This window comes from Amphiprion ocellaris, chromosome 9, assembly GCF_022539595.1.
Source record: "Amphiprion ocellaris isolate individual 3 ecotype Okinawa chromosome 9, ASM2253959v1, whole genome shotgun sequence".
Taxonomy (NCBI): domain Eukaryota; kingdom Metazoa; phylum Chordata; class Actinopteri; family Pomacentridae; genus Amphiprion; species Amphiprion ocellaris.
The window spans coordinates 35,932,442-35,950,938 of NC_072774.1; positions in this window are offsets into that span (position 1 = coordinate 35,932,442).

Below are 18,497 nucleotides of genomic sequence, written 5' to 3' on the forward strand. Positions count from 1 at the left end.
CGCCAGGGGCTACAAACATTCAGGGGCAGCACCTCAGAACATTACACTCCACAAATACATTAAAAAGAGCACGCAGATCAAGAGTCTTAATGGCTTTCATATTAGTGGAATGTCTAATAGTTTTAATGTATTGTTTGACTTCATAATCAAAGACAGAAAGAAGTGGTTTCTGATTAGTGTATCGACATTTGTGAATATGCCTTTTGGCTAAATATATAATAAGATTAATAATATAAAATTGTTTTGTTTTTTTTTGCCAGATGGATAGTCAGTGAAGCCAAACCATATATGTTCAAAGCACAAGGAAAAATGTGATTCAATACAAGTAGAAATCAATTTGCAAATATCTTCCCATAATTTGGTGGAGAAGGGGCAAGACCACAATAAATGAAATACGTCTTCAGGGTGTCCTTCACAGAAAGAGCAAATTATATCTATGTCTTTTTTGAATCGTCGTAAAAAGACTTCTGAGGGGTAAAATCTGTGAATTATTTTAAAAGATACTTCTTTTATTTTATTATTTATCATATATCTAGCTGGCAGGTTCCACATCCTTTTCCAGTTAGGGTTATTAATAAAGGTGTTCCAGAAAGATACCACATATGGGACTGATACGACATCTTTCTGAAATAATGAGCGTATACGACAATTGCTATTGCTTGTTGAGGAGAAACAAATTTGACTAATTTCAAGTTTGGTTGGATTAGTGGGTAATAGTTTTGGATTCTGTCCTGCTGTACTTTTAAATAACATAATTACTCCTTTAGGGATTGCATTTATAACAATATTGAATTCATTAATAGGGATTATGATACTATATTTTAAAATAAATTCTTGATATGTCATAAGTGACCTATCTGGGTTAAACAACTGAAGAACCAAGAGTATGTTGTGAGTAAACCAAAAACGGTAAAATAAGGATTTGTTTCTGTGTATGATGTCTTTATTGTTCCATATGTAGCATCTATGTGGGGAAAAATTGTTTGTAGATTAATGACCAAGAAAGAAGCATCTGTTTATGAAAGTTGGATAGTTCTGAGGGGATTTTTTTCAACACTGTAATTACAAAATAAAAATAAATTTAGACCTCCTAATTTAGTGAAAATAAAATTTGGTATGAAGTTCCAAATTGAAAATGTTTTTTAATGAATTGTTTAAGCCAATTTATTTTAAAAGTACTATTTAAGGTGTAAAAGTCTAAAAAGTTAAGGCCGCCCATATCATATGAGTTCATTATTACAGATTTTTTAATATAGTGGATTTTGTTCCTCCATATGAAGCTATATAACATCTTGTCAATATCTTTTAAGACCTTTTTGTTAACATCGAGAGATAAAGCAACATATGTAAGATGGTATATTCCCTCAGCTTTGGTTAGCAAAATTCCGCCTTTCAGTGACAAATCTCTTTGTAGCCATTGGTTCAATTTTTTCTGAATTTTGTCAATAATCAAGTCAAAGTTCAGATTGCATCTGGCTTCTCTATCTTTAGTAATGACCATTTCCAAGTGGGTGATAGTGTCTTTTACAGGTATCTTGCAAATAGGAGGGATGTCACAATATTTGAGAGCAAGCAATTCACATTTCTTTATGTTCAAGCAAAGTCCAGATGCTTCAGAGAAAGTATTGATCAAATCAATAGATAAAGGTATCTGAGAGAGATCTTTTAGAAATAATGTTGTATCATCAGCCAGCTGGCTGATGATAACTTCGTTACCCGCTATTGAGATACCTTTTAATGGACTAAGCTTTATAAAGTCAGTGAGTAGCTGAGTGCAGAGCAAAAAGAGATAAGGTGATATGGAGCATCCCTGCCTAACCCCGCATTTAAGGAAAAAACAAGGGGAAGTACCAGCATGCAATCTGACTGAGCAGTTTACATTCGTATACATTGTTTTGATAGCACTGCTGAAATACAAACCAAAGCCAAATTTCTCTAAGGCGTGGATTATGAATTTATGTACGATTGTGTCGAAAGCCTTGTAAAAATCTAAATTGCCAGCTGTAATAGGCTGTGGGCTGTCAGACCTGCCCAGAACAGATCCCAGCTGCATACAGCGATACAACGAAGGCTGTCCCCATAGACTGTAGTCTATGGCTGTCCCAAAAATGTATGGAGTTATATTTGTGCCACAATCCTGAGCGCATGTTTGGTACCACCTTGTAGGTCACCTGCATTTTTGCAGCACTTAAAGCCCAACACACTGTGACTATAGTTATTTGCATAAAAGGGAAGACAGTAGACTTGAAGCGTAAAAATACCCTTCTGATCAGGCTAATGCATTTAAGCTTATTGTATATGCTGGAAATAGATCCCCTTGTATAACCAGAAAGATTAAAAGTCTGACTGTTATTTCAGTCAGTAACATTTCTTGACTTTTACAGTGATTTCTCACTGCGCCTCTGAGTGTAGCTTGATGGAAGAGCTGTAAAAACTTTTGCTTTCATACAGATGACATGTACAAAGCTTGTTTGTTTCCAGCACACATCGATTTTCAGACAAACAAGATGCAACTAGTCAGTTATTCTTTTAACTTTGCAGCAGGCCGAGGAAGTTCTTTAATCTGCTTCTAGTATCAGCACTGAGTCAGGCTAATTGTCTCCCTGCTCTGGTTCTATACTTAAAGGCTGTGCACCCCCTGGATCCACTCAGTGTGGAGGAGCCCAAATTCCTTGTTCTGCAATAGAGAATCCTGTTCCAAGCACCAAATTTGATTATTCAAAGCGGTTTTTGGCCAAACTGAACCAATTTAGTCACCTTAATTTGCTAACATGACCTGTCAAAAATTTAGCTGGATGTTTTTGTAAAATTTGAATACTTATATTTGAGTACAGTTTCAACACAGTTTTAATGCCTCCCTATTGAACAAATCTCTCTAGAAATGAAGATTTAAACAAATGTTACTAAACAAAGAAAAATAAAGATTGAAAATAGATGTTAACCGATTATTTTTTGTCTCTTTTATCACTTCCATATCTTTACATATAAAACTGACCAGCTGTGTTGCACAACATGCAGCTTGCAAATGTCACTTCAGTGAAATTCCTAATACTGTCATCTTTTCAGGTTTTGGTTTGGTGATTTGGGAATCGCTTCTATCATGTCAGTGTTTGTTTTGTCCTGCCTTTGTGGCTACCGCACCAGTTTTCTGTGTCACATGCATTCTTTGTGCCATTGTTTCTTAGCATTTTCAGTTCATGCTGTCTCTGAAGTGTTTTTAGCCTTTTTGTGGTACCTTGGAGTCTGCCTTTGTGTGTCAAGTGTTTTTGTTTTCCGGCCGAGATTTCTTATATTATAATCTTGCATCAGTTTTAAGGTCCATTGTGCAGAATTTATATCTGTGTTTATTGATATATAATCATGTTTTTGTTAGGTAATGCCTAAAGAAGATGTAAGTCCTCTTCTACGAAGTCATCCATTTTGCACTACCAAGGCCACAATAAATAAACCAGATTCTGGCTCTAGAAAGGGCTTTTCGTGTTTTTAGAAGCTACTGTAAGCACTTGAAACACTAGAAACATTGGGTGAGATGAAGGGTATTCTGTTGGTTGCAATTAGCAACTTCACCTCTAGCTGTCACTGCATCTTCAGACTGACTCACTGAATGGAGAACGTAGATGTAAACCTCCTAATGGCTCTCATAGAACTTTCTGCTCCCTCTCTGCTATTTACATGTTAATGTTTTTAAAATCCCCTGAACTACAGGAAGCAACAACTACATTCTCCAAGCAGCAACCTGTATGCTGAAAGTTTCAAGTTTTGCCAGAAGTTTGAATCGCGTAAATAAAGCAGCCCTACTACTTTTTTTTCCTGTAAGTTGCTCTCCTCTCTGTAGGCAAATGTTCAAAAACTGTCATTGCATATTGTTGTTTGCCACGTCCAAGAAAATAGCAATTGATTTAAAGAAATATAAACACACCAGAGCATTGCCAGACCATTCTACACATTCTAGCTCTACAGGACAGTCCTGCAGTGTGATACTACAACATGCACATTCAACTTTGAAGTACGTAAACTGTGCTTTTTGTTGGTTTTTTCAACCTCCCTCCTCTGTACAGCATTTGGCAATTTATTTAATAGCTTCAGTTGGAGATATTATGTGTCAGTTGCAATTATGACAAACTGAATTTATTAAGTTTTGTTTCCATTTCCTTCAAGTTGTGGACCTGGGTACTGCAGGTCATGTTTACAAAGTTTTTTCACAGTTCAAACAAGGAAACGAACTATTGTGCATACAGTTTAATCACAGACATTTCAAAATGTTCTGTAAAAGTTTTTACTTATCAGAACTTTTTACACAGGTTACTTTTCAAGACTTGTGTGAGTCAGATTGCTGTGCTAAAGTCAAATTTACCTTTGAACTTTACAGGGGGAAAATGCAGGGGTTGTATATCTTACAGATTTGTGTAATATACATTAAAAATCTAACAATCAACACAAAGTAAGTTTTTTTATTATTTCAGTCAGCCTCCTGACTGGGTCGTCTTTGAAGTGAACTCTTAATCAATAGTTTAATTTTCCAGTTACCTCATACTAGTTATACACTTTTGCTCTAAGTTTCTTTAGTCTTTTTTTTTTTTCCACAATCATGTTTATTTTCCAGTAACACTTTCACATTTATCTTGTTCTGTTGTTTTAAGCAGACTTGAGGTGATTTGCCTCCAGACATTTAGGTGCTACAGAAGATTAGGTTTGGGGGAAATTTTTGTCAAAGAGATTTTGTACTTTTCCCGTGGATTAGTAATCATTAGCAGAAAACCCAGATGTATAATTAAAAATCTGGCTGTGTAATTGCTGTGAAGTCACCTACAGACAAAGCGTCATTATTTCCCTCCCATGAGAGAAAGAAAACCAATTGAAAGGTGGTTGTTTTTCCAAAGTGTCTGTTAGGATCCTGCTCTAGCCCCTGCCCTTCTTTCCCTTTTTCCTCGTTTTCCTCCTTTCTCCCTTGAGTCATGATTTGTTTCTGTTTTGACCTGTCTCTCTCTGGCTCCCTCTGTCTGTCACCTCTCCCTCATGTGTCTCTCTCTCTCCCTGTCTCTTGCCCTCCTGCTTCACCTGCCTGCACTCTGGTTTGCTGATTGCTACAATGAGTTTCAGCTGCAGCAATCAGTTCACATCATTCACCTGTTCTCCACCTCACCTCCACCTATTTAAGGTCTGCCCGTTCATTCACTCCCTGCCGGATCATCGACCCATATGCCCTCTGCTTTTGGACTCTGTTTTCACCTCCATTGGATTTCCCTCACCCTGGACTCAGTTCTTTTTTTGGATTCCCGCTAGCCTTGTTTTTTGTCTCCAGCCAGTAGCTCTAGTCTCGTCTCCGTTCACCCCAGATTTCCTGAGCCTGCTTCCCTACCCTTTCTGTTCAGTTCCCCCATTTTGTAAGTACCCCTCCTTTGCTTAGTTTTGTTAGTTCTAGTTTAGTGATCTTCCTTTCTTGAATTCATAGTGTTTGTTAGTGGTTTGGTTTAGTCTTGTTTCCCCCCAGTTCAGTTTTCCATTTATATATTGTTTTTGTTCTCTGGTAAAATAAAAGCCTTTCCTTAAATCACATTTCCGCCAGTCTTTCTGTGTCTGCGCCTGGATTCTCCAGCTCCCCCCGTAACAGTGTCCATCAAAATGAAGTGTGGCTCGAGGCAGAGAGGCACGTCCAGACATGATCGCACCTTTAACTTTTAGTGACCTATCTGAGTAGAACAGGAGCACTTTTTACACATGAAAATGCCAAAACAATTAGACAAGAATAAGAAATTATGTATTTTGTTTGAATGTCTAATAATGACATTGCATAAAATATACAACTTAGGGAAGAACATATCTAAAACAAATTCTAGAGTTTCTAATTTTGAAACTTGCTTTCTGAGTTGTTGCAGAATTAAGACAACTGACTTTAAAAAAAAAAAAATCTGAATTCAAACTGTTTGTGCAACAACTCCTGTTGGAGTTATTAGGTGTCAACTGTACTTAAGATGAACTGAATTCATTAACTTGACTTCCGTTCCCATCAACTGGTGGACCTGACTAACATTATCACCTTTTATATTTATATTAAGCCATTAATCCAAAGCCTGTGGTGTCTCAAAACCGTGTTCTATTCTCATATTTACAGCATCTTTGTGTAATGTGTTATACAGATGGTATAAACTGCTGTTACGAACTTCCTTTTTTTCTGTTTAACTGATCTTAAGGACGAAGGAAAATAACGTACTATCAGCCCACAATTTTCACTGACTCCATTTGATACAACTACAACAAAATCTTAGTCCTGTTTCTCATCATACAACAGATAGAACACAATAATTAAAAAAATCTCCAGAGTCACATGTTGAACTATCCTTTGTTGGACAGTTGAATCAAAGAAATGCTGTACTTACTCCTCCTCTCTTCTGAACTCCATAACAAGCATCTCCAAGAGCTACAATGATGTCACGATTAGGATGATGCCTGGAGGAGAAAACACAGTTTGTTTTTACAAAAAGGAAGACATTTTCCACCAATCTGGGTATGTGACTATACATAAAGATGTAAATTTACAGTTTATGTCTAAGCTCATGGTGTAGTTACAGCCATAAAAACAGATTGTGGTTGGAGATGACTTTAGACATGCTGGAGGACATCATAATGTAACCAGTGCTGTCACCTGCTGCAGATAATGGCTTTGCAGTGGTGCTTGTACAAGTTAATACAAAGTTAATACACTGCCAAATGTCAGTCCATTCATAGTATAACCTGTCACCACCAGATTGTCAAAGCTGATCAGTCTTCAGTCCACAATCAAATACTTATCTAAAGAGTTTAAAGCAGCTGTAACAGGTTTTTGGTCACTTGGGGGCAGCAGAATAAGTTGAGAACACAACAGTGACATATCAGCCACGTTGATGCTGCGAGTGCTGTTGGTGGTCTTCAGTTCAACATTCAACACTATAATCCCCTCCAGACTGGTCACTAAGCTGCAGGACTGTGGACTCACCTCCTCCCTATGCAGGTGGGTATACAGCTTTTTGACCAGCAGAGCACCTGTCCCACTCACGCACCCTGAACATTGATGCCCCTCAGGGCTGTGTGCTGAGCCCTCTGCTGTACTCATTGTATACTAATGACTGTTTGTCCACATCAGACTCTAACGTCATCATTAAGTTTGCTGATGACACAGCAGTGGTGGGTCTGATCTCCAACTGGTGTTGACACATCTGCTCTGACAGACACAACATCACCAGCAGGAAAAGACAGCACTTTCTAAAAGGTGAACTCAACAATTAGCTAAATTTAAATAAATTTACAAAAAAAACACATAAAATTTGGCCTTTTTACTCTTTGTCTAGCCCTACATACATGCTATCCATTGTATCAGCAACAAGTCTGATGTATCATTTTATTGATATAAGCAAGGCATAAAACTGAAAGGAATTGTAAAAACAAACAAACAAAAACTAAAGTTTTTAACTAAGAAGCCACTTTCTCCACAAAACCCAATTGATTGAATGGCTCCAGCAGAGGACAAATTCTTATTTATTGGTCCAAGGTTCCACTTTCTGTTTTCACATGCCAGAATGCAGACTCACAAAAGCTGCTGTGCATAGGAGTCTATATATTGTATGCAATATATTATGTGTAAAGTTACAAGTTGCTTCTATGTTGTCGTCATGTTGAAATATACCAACAGAAGAGGCCTATTGTGCATTACTGAATGTTCTCACATGGACACTTGACAGAAAACAATGGCTGATAATTCAAACATTAGTATGATGCATGTGTTAACTGCTTTTCTTATAATTTACTGGAGACATCTTTTAAAAGTGTATTTTGAGTAAACTTCTAAGGCTCATATCTGCATGTGTAATAGATGGTTGCCCAGAACAAGTTCTTGCAAATGAAAAAAATCTTTTTTACCTACATTTTATACCAGAATCATCCTCTAGCCATGATTTTAATATAGGCATATTTTTACACTTGCAATATATGAAGTTTGTATTTCTAATTCAGTTTGACATTATATTTACTTACACATCACAGTCAATGTGAGAAATGTTCCCAGCAGTTTACAGTCACTGTTGTAAAATCAAGCTGTGACTTTGGGTGAACAGACGTGTCAAAGTGTTACGAGGTTCAGGGTGGCTCAGGTGCAGGAAATGAACAGACGGTCCTTGAATGCAACACAGATTTATTCACAAAGGTTTTTAGGACTACAAGTGGAAACTAGGATATCCACTGGAAACGGAAATAGAGAGCAAAAGGCTCTGGAGTACTAAAACTAAAACACAAGGCTATCTTTACAAGGATAGCGAGAGGTAACTACAACAGAAGTCTTCTCAAAATACAGTGTTTCTTTACGAGAGCTATAATTATGACTGGACTACAGACTCACGAATATTCTAGGAATGCTCAGAACTGGTTCACCACAGTAGCAGCCAGGGTTTGGAGCAGTGTGCTTCGGGCCAGATGGTGGATGGCTTGAAGCAGCAACAGGTGAGTGGGGAAGGACGCGAGAAAGAGGGAGTCGGCTCAGGTGAGTGTTTCCTTGTCTCTGAGGTGATAACCAGGGTCCAGTGTTGACGGCAGGAACAGGTGGGTCCAGAAGGACTGTGTTACGATCCGGCACTGAGAGCTGGGTGGCGTCTGGTTATATTGCTGACTAGATCAAGCTTGATTGGTTGCACTCCACCTGTTCATGAACTGGCTAATTGTGGCAGATGGGGAACACCTGTTGCCTCCTCTGCGCTGCTGGGCTGCCCAAAAAGGAAAGAGAAAGGAGAGGGGAGGGCACTAACTAGGCCTGGCAGCAGCCAGCCTGACACAAAGCGGTGCCTCCTCTTAAAATGTTATGTTGTTGTAAGTTTGTCCTTTAGTCAGTGTTGTTTCTGAAAGTTACATGTTTGGTTGTTATGACTTAGATTCCAGTTTTTATAGTAAGAATACTGTACTCATAGTTGTATTATTACTTTTGCTATTATTATTTTTACCACCATGTAACAGCTTTTCACAGCCACACAGCACCATCGTGTGACAGACCGACTCCACTGTTAGAGACTCCACAACCCTCCATGAGTGGATACAGAAACTGAATGGATGTATGGATGGACAGTGCATTCAGACTATCATAAAAAGAAGATCAACAACAGTTTGCAGAGTGTAGCAGCTAAAGTCTGGCACCTTGAGAGCAATACATTGTGGAAATTGTTATGCATCAAAGAAGCTTGGGAAATGGTCATGCAATAACGTGACCACATTGATATTTACAACACAGATTGTACTCACATGTCCGTCCACAAAAGTTAATCTGTCAATAACCTCATCCTGAATACCACACAGTGCCAGCAACAGTGTGTTTGAGGTATTTTGGAATAATCAGCCTTGATTTGTTGTGAGTGAATATCGCTGGATGGTTTGCTGCACCGTATTCTTATTTCTAAGTGGTATTAGAGATGGGATTTATGGCTCTTTGAAGGGAGCCGGATCTTGAAGAGCCATTCCTTTCAAAGAGCCGTTCAAAAGACTGGCTCGTTGTTCTAATCATTTATTTTAGAAGAACCAGGGGTAACTGCTTTTATCAAGGAAACAATCACTGGTAGCAGTTATAAGATACAATATGGATCAATTCAAACCTACACATCTCACCACTATATACTCTATTGGTAGGAATTATTCTGAAATATGAATTATGATTTTATTTGGCTTGTGTTTTCATTGTAAACATTCCATAAGGTGGTGCCATATCCCCATGCTTTGGCAGTGAGATTTTGAATTTTCTCTCACCTAAAAAACTTTGTGGCACAATAAAAACTATATAGGCTACAGATAATTTCCATGCAAAACAGCAGTTTACTGTAAAATTTGCAAAAATAAACAAGAATTAGGACATGCTAAAGATGTGAATGCAAAAGTATAGAACAATCAGAACAATGTACACAATAACAAACTGTAAACAATAAGTGTGAACAAAATTAAAGATATCCTTGAAATAATAAAGCAGTTGCATCCATTGTGGGTTTCACTGCCTTGGATTCCAGATGCTGCTGTGTTTCCTTTGACTCTGGGTCGTTTTATTTTTTTTTTCCATCGCTAATATCTCCTCCTCCCTGATAAAGCACTAAATGTCAATAGTATGTGTCTGCAGAGCCGGAGGCTGCACCGAGAGGTCTGCACACTTCCGGTCGCACATTTCTAACATTTTTTAAAAGTTACCACAATAAATGGTCACTGTAGTGCACAACTTACGGTTTAAATGCACAACTTACAGTTTTAAATTATGATTTTACTCAAAATATTCTTAGAATTTAAAATATTTTTTCAAGGACTATTCCACTTTCATTTTGGCCCCGGTAAGTTTTTCTGCAGAGCTGGAGGCTGCACTTTTAGGACCACATCGAGTATTCCACACCAGCCTGGACTTAATTCCTCAACTTGCATTTGGACAAACTGTGTAATTATCAGGTAAAATAATAATGTAATCATCTGTAATGGCCTTTGTGGTGTCGAGATCTCAAAAAGCACGATCTGAAACGTATTTATTTCATACAATTAAATAAATAAAGTTAAGTACACAAACACACAAAAGTAAATTAGCCCTATGACTCCTTGACCTGCATAAATACAAATGTTTATAACGTTATAAAACATACAACCCTCTCCGTGCAGCCTCTGGCTCTGCAGACACATACTATTGGAAAATTTTGAGTGAAATCATCCTCTAAAACTGTAAGTTCCGCATTTAAACCGCAAGTTGTGCACTACAGTGTCCATCTATTGTAGTAACTTACAGTGTGTCACTACTGTACTATTTCATCCTCATTTCTCACCCCTGTACATATTGTAAATATTATTACTACTGTTCTATTATTATTTTATTTCTATTACTACGTCTATTACTACATAAGCTGCTGTAACAATGTGAATTTCCCCTGGCGTGGGGAGAAATAAAGGACTTATCTTATCTTAAAAAATGCTTGAAATGTGTGACCGGAAGTGTGCAGCCCTCTCGATGCAGCCCTCTCGGTGCAGCCTCCGGCTCTGCAGACATACCCTTCTCCTAAATGTGGCTCCTCTCAGTCACACTCCTCTGAGTTAACAGCATATGGAGCTGCGTTCCCATGAATGGAGCTGCTGTGGATAACTCAAACTCAGAGATGTTATTAGTCGTTCACGTGAAAACAGCGTGGACAACTCAGACTCATGGGACACACAGGTGACACGTGAAGAAAGCGTGGGTAATTTGCACATAAGAACAGCTCGCAACTGTGAACCGGTTCTCATCGTTCACTTAAAAGAGCCGTTCAAACGACAGGCTCGTTGGTGGTAGATGTGAAATGACACTGTGAGCGGTTTAGAGTGAGGATGTGCAGCTGTAGCTGTGGATCCTCTGTAGCATTACAAGCTGCTGAAGAAAATTCTAAAATACAACAAATGGGTGAGAAACAGACAAACACATTGGACCTGCAGACAATGTCGAGTCTCCAATTCACAAACGATTGCTTTAATTCATTCCATACTGAATGCTGTACTGACAACTGAACAGACTGTCAATGTAAAGATGCCAGAATGGCAAATTTTGAACCCCTTTACTTGTTTGAGTCAGGAGACAAAGTGCAGTGTTTTGAACCTGATGCAAACAGAATATTAGTAGTAGGCTCAGAGGTCAGTGCACATCTGTATACTACATCTGGATATTTTCAATGTGTACTCTGGTCAGCCACAGCACTGTAAGTACACGCGTAAAGGGATTAACAATAATCATCTTGTTGCAGCTCTTGGACAATGTTAGAAACCAACAACACAAAAGTACAATTTCTTTAAAGAATTGGCGTACTATTCAGTGTACTTCTTTTTGGACTTTTTCTGCGTGTCTGTCTGCTGTCTTAGAAATCGGTTAATCTTCATATGGAGGTGTTTGATGACTTCATTTCAAATTTAAACCTCAATATAAAAACATTGAAAATATGTGACAGCTTCTGCTAATGTTGTGGTTTCTTAAAAAACATGCTGTAGACTGCACAGTGTAGCATCTCCTCTCACCTAACTGTTCACACTTCAGCTCCTGCTCTGGCATCAGTCTGCACACTTTAAGGCTCCAGTGAAATCATTTAGCTCTCCTTTAAAACATTCTCTTCATAGGCAGTGTTTCCATTCAGGTCTTCCTCATTAACAAATGAACTAAATAAGATATGGTCTCTTCAAACACAGCTCCAACTCCTTCAGTGTTACAGCATAACCGGCTTATAAATAAATCTGTTTTTTGGGGTATGAAGTAGATTTTTTTTTTTTTAGAGTTTTTCAATTTCAGTTTTGCTCCTTAAATACTACATTATTTGCAGCAGTGGTATTGCTGCATACATGAACAGATTTAATCCCTTGATTAAAAAAAAAAGAAAAAAAAGTGCAAAGATATGTCTGTTTTTATGAATGCCAGTGTGTCCTGAAGCACAAACTAAATACAATGATAGCAGTATTAATATTATGGCCTCTCACTGCAGTGTATTTAGGTACAGATCTGTATGATTAGGTAGCTGGATTACTGTCTATTTTTCCTTCAGTTTACTTCATTTTTTCATTCATATGTATTTAATGGGTTGTACACACTAATTCTGAAAAAGTTCATGGAATTTTGCATGTGATACAACATTAAAAACTAACATTTAGAAAAATGTTATCAGTAACATGATCTGCTGTTATACTGCATGACATCCACTTTATATCACACAGTAACGCAGCTGAACAATGAACAAAAATCTAAGTAGTAATTTTTCTGTAAATCAAGTGTTTTCCATTTTTTAAAAGCAAAATAACACAAACTTACAAGATATAAGTGAAAGAAAAAACATATACAGTTTATATATAACAAAAACACAAGAAACAACAAAATACATTTAGAATGAATTAAAAATAAAGATTATTGGAAATAGCAAGAAAATAACAACTATAAATACAAGTTAGTGGAACTCATTAAGATAAAAGCTACCATCAAAAGAACTAAATCCAATCTATCTGATTTACATAATTTATATCACTACTTACAATAGAAAATATAACAATCACAAATGAACCATTTCTAATTTTTTCTATTAAAATTAAAGGAAATATGACAAAAACTAATCTTACAAATGTCCATGTTCCTGCTTAACCAAAGGATCCTCTGTCTTTTGTGTTGTTGTGAGGATAGCTGGAGCTTAATGAGTCAGTTCACAGCGAGGTCTGATCAGTGGCTGGTCGGTTTTCCTCCTCCGGGGTGGGGGGGTCCATTGTTAGTAGGTTTGTTCTGAAATATTAAAATAGACTTCTGTTACAATGGCATTACAACATTAATGTCAGAAATCAAAGCTTTGTGTAAGTTATATTTTGTCAGTAGGACTGAAATTTAAAAGGTCCATAAAATCCATACAGAAATTAAGAGTTTTGAATGTGTCTTTACAGCTGTTTTTATCAGTGGATGGCTGTATGTTTGTCTGCTCTCACTGTACCTCATTGCTGTTTTCCAGAGCCTGCATGATGGCCGCCACCACCAGGTTTATCAGCACAAACTGGGCCATGATCACAAAACTGGACAAGTAGATGGGAGCAACCCACTGCAGGTAGCTAGAACACTCTTTGTCACCAAGACGACACTCCCTCAGTATGTCCTAGAGAGGCACAGAACAAGATTTTGTTCATTCACTGTCTGGCAGGTGTGAAATAACTTAAACTCACTGGGCAGTGTATCGGAGCACTTTTGATTCAAGCATTTGTTTTCAGTTCTAATGGCAGGTGGTGACGGTATGAATCCGTTATCCTCAAAGCTGCTTGGTATTATCCTGAAGTATTATTCCATACATGACAGGTTTTGGATATTGTTGTTTTGTCAGCGGTAAGAGGATAATATTTGGATAGAGCTTGTGCATATGTACACACGTGGACAAAATAGTTGGTACCCCTCGGTTAATGAAAGAAAAACCCACAATGGTCACAGAAATCATTTGAATCTGACAAAAGTAATAATAAATAACAATTCTATGAAAATTAACCAATGAAAATCAGACATTGCTTTTGAACCATGGTTTAACAGAATTATTTAAAAAAAATGAACTCATGAAAAAGGCCTGGACAAAAATGATGGGACCCTTAACTTAATATTTTGTTGCACAACCTTTTGAGGCAATCACTGCAATCAAACCATTTGTGTAACTGTCAGTGAGACTTCTGCACCTCTCAGCAGGTATTCTGGTCCACTCCTCATCAGCAGACTGCTCCAGTTGTCTCAGGTTTGAAGGTTCCTTCTCCAGACGCCATGTTTCAGCTCCTTCCACAGATGTTCAATAGGATTTAGATCAGGGCTCATAGAGGCCACTTCACAATAGTCCAATGTTTTCCCCTTAGCCATTCTTGGCTGTTTCTAGCTGTGTGTTTTGGCTCATTATTCTGTTGGAAGACCCATGACCTGCGACTGAGACCAAGTTTTCTGACACTGGGCAGCACATTTCTCTCTAGAATACCTCGATAGTCATAAGATTTCATTGAACCCTGCACAGATTCCAGACACCCTGTACCAGATGCAGCAAAGCAGCCCCAGAACATAACAGAACCTCCTCCATGTTTCACAGTAGGGACAGTGTTCTTTTCTTGATATGCTTCATTTCTGCATCTGTGAACATCGAGCTGATGTGCCAAAAAGTTCCAGTTTTGTCTTGTCTGTCCATAGGACATTCTCCCAGAAGCTTTGTGGCTTGTCAACATGCAGTTTGGAAAATTCCAGTCTGGCTTTTTTAGGATTTGTTTTCAACAATGGTGTCCTCCTTGGTCGTCTCCCATGAAGTCCACTTTGGCTCAAACAACGATGGATGGTGTGATCTGACACTGATGTACCTTGACCTTGGAGTTCACTTTTAATGTCTTTAGAGGTTGTTCTGGGCTCTTTTGTTACCATTCCTATTATCCGTCTCTTCCATTTGTCATCAATTTTCCTCCTGTGGCCACATCCAGGGAGGTTGGCTACAGTCCCATGGATCTTAAATTCCTGAATAATATGTGCAACTGTAGTCACAGGAACATCAAGCTGCTTGGAGATGCTCTTATAGCCTTTACCTCTAACATGCTTGTCTATAATTTTCTTTCTAATCTCCTGAGACAACTCTCTCCTTGGCTTCCTCTGGTCCATGTTTAGTGTGGTACACACCATGTCACCAAACAGCACAGTGACTACTGTAACCCTATAAATAGGCCGACTGACTGATTACAAGTTTGTAGACACCCGTGATGCTAATTAGAGGACACACCTTGATTGAACATGTCCCTATGGTCACATTATTTTCAGACTATGGGTACCATCATTTTTGTCCAGGCCAGTTTCATGAGTTTATTTTTAAAAATAATTCTGTTAAACCACAGTTCAAAAGCAATGTCTGATTTTCAATGGGTAATTTTCATAGAATTTTTATTTATTATTATTTTTGTCAGATTCAAATTATTTCTGTGACCATTGTGGGTTTTTCTTTCATTAACCGAGGGGTACCAACAATTTTGTCCACGTGTGTATATACAGCCAGCAGAATGTCTGACATGATGTGGAAGATTCTTCTCAGCCAAGAAGTGAATTTGGAACAGAGGTTTTGGACTGACACAGCACCAGCATGATGCTCTACTGTGTCTCTTTCCGTGGTCTCTGAGAAGTGGGTGGCAATGACGACTGCACACACATTCATGATGATGGTGGAGCCCATCTGATCGAGGAAATAAAGAGTAGCAATGTGGTGCGAGGGCTTGCAAACTAAACAGGCAATATGAATATAGTTTAAATTTTAGCATTACTGGCTAGAGGAATTATGATGGAACAACTCGTGATAATTTCTTGACACCTTATTTAGTGGCTGATTTCCAGGAGGAGACATCATCCCTGTTACTGAGCATAGCTTAAAGCCTTTCTACGGATGTCAGCTGTTTTTTTATTCAAAATGGATGTCAGAGGAGCAAGAGGTCATGTTGGAAGAAGAGGACGTGGATGACCCAGGCCACGCCCAGAACCAGAACCTGGACCTGCCCATGCACCTGATCCTGGACCACTTTACATGTATGTAAATGTTGTTTGTCTCTTCAGTGACATGTCTATACTGGAACAATACAAGCAGTCAGAAATGTTCTGAGAATACTGTAAAAAATCTAATGCATAATTCTGGTTCACAAGTGCTGGTAAAATTACAGAAAGTGTACATGACTGACTTTTTCTCTGTTTTGTGTGTGTTTGTTCCAGAGAGTTCTTCACTTGGATTCTGATGATACACATGAATGCATCTATGTGGATGAGGCCAAGAGGAGAAGAGGGAGAAACATCATTGAACAACGGGCTATAGTCAACGTTCCAGGTCAGTGTGGGGCAACGTAACTCTCTGTGCTGCAATAAGCAATCATGGAGTAATTGACCGTCATGCAGTTCTGGGCCCATACAACACCCAGCATTTGTTGACTTTCCTAGATGGACTTCGAGGGCCGACTGACATAGATGCAGCACGGCGTTTGGCAAGAATACACGGTTTTTGTTGTTGTTTTCTGCCGCCATATTCTCCCTTTCTGAATCCTATAGAAGAATTCTTCTCTATATGGAGGTGGAAGGTATATGAGCGGAAGCCATACTTTGGGAAAATCTCTTGCAATCAGTGGTCTTGGCATGTGGTGATGTTTCTGTTGATGCATGTCAGGGATGGATCAGACACATTAGGTCTTTCTTTCCAGAGAAAACATAGCTTGTGATGTTGATGAGGTCCTGTGGCCTGACCAGGCTGAAAGAATTGATGCAGACGTGATGTAAATATTTGCATACTGTACTGTGTACAATACAGTGCTACAGTGAAAGAAAATGAAGTCACAGTGAGAGAAAATGAGGTCACAGTGAGAGAAGAATGAGGTCACAGTGAGAGAAAATGAGGTCACAGTAATAGAAAATGAGGTCACAATAAGAGAAAATGTGGTCACAGTGAGAGAGATTGAGGTCACAGTTAGAGAAAATGTGGTCACAGTGAGGAGAAATGAGGTCACAGTGAGAGAAAATGAGGTCACAGTGAGAGAAAATGAGGTCACAGTGAAAGAAAAATGAGGTCACAGTGAGAGAAAAATGAGGTCACAGTGTGAGAAAATGAGGTCACAGTGAGAGAAAATGAGGTCACAGTGAAAGAAAACTGAGGTCACAGTGACAGAGAATGATGTCACAGTGAGGACAAATGAAGTCACAGTGACAGAAAATGAGGTCACAGTGAGAGAAAATGAGGTCACAGTGAGGACAAATTAGGTCACAGTGAGAAAAGGTGAGTTTACAGTGAGAGAAAAATGAGGTCACAGTGAGAGAAAAATGAGGTCACAGTGAGAGAAAAATGAGGTACACAGAGAAAATGAGGTCACAGTCAGGACAAATTAGGTCACAGTGAGAGAAATATGAGGTCACAGCGAGAGAAGATGAGGTCACAGTGAGAGAAGATTAGGTCAAAGTGAGAGATGAGGTCACAGTGAGAGAAAATGAGGTCACAATGAGAGAAAATGTGGTCACAGTGAGGAGAAATGAGGTCACAGTGAGAGAAAATGAGGTCACAGTGAGAGAAAATGTGGTCACAGTGAGGAGAAATGAGGTCACAGTGAGAGAAAATGAGGTCACAGTGAGAGAAAATGTGGTCACAGTGAGGAGAAATTAGGTCACAGTGAGAAAATTAGGTCACAGTGAGAGAAAATGTGGTCACAGTGAGGAGAAATGAGGTCACAGTGAGAGAAAATGAGGTCACCGTGAGGACAAATTAGGTCACAGTGAGAGAAATATGAGGTCACAGTGAGAGAAAATGAGGTCACAGTGAGAGAAAATGAGGTCACACTGAGGACAAATTAGGTCACAGTGAGATAAAATGAGTTCACAGTGAAAGAAAAATGAGGTCACAGTGTGAGAAAATGAGGTAACAATGAGAAAAAAATGAGGTCACAGTGAGAAAAAAATGAGGTCACAATTAAAGAATATGATGTCACAGTGACAGAAAATGAGGTCACAGTGAGAGAAAAATGAGTCACAGTGAGAGAAAATGAGGTCACAGTGAGAGAAAATTAGGTCACAGTGAGAGAAAATGAGGTCCCAACGAGAGAAAATGAGGTCATTGAGAGAAAAATGAGGTCACAGTGAGAGAAAATGTGGTCACAGTGAGAGAGAATGAGGTCACAGTGAGAGAAAATGTGGTCACAGTGAGGAGAAATGAGGTCACAGTGAGAAAATGAGGTCACAGTGAGAGAAAATGAGGTCATTGAGAGAAAAATGAGGTCACAGTGAGAGAAAATGTGGTCACAGTGGGGAGAAATGAGGTCACAGTGAGAAAATGAGGTCACCGTGAGGACAAATTAGGTCACAGTTAGAGAAATATGAGGTCACAGTGAGAGAAAATGAGGTCACAGTGAGAGAAGATTAGGTCAAAGTGAGAGATGAGGTCACAGTGAGAGAAAATGAGGTCACAATGAGAGAAAATGTGGTCACAGTGAGGAGAAATGAGGTCACAGTGAGAGAAAATGAG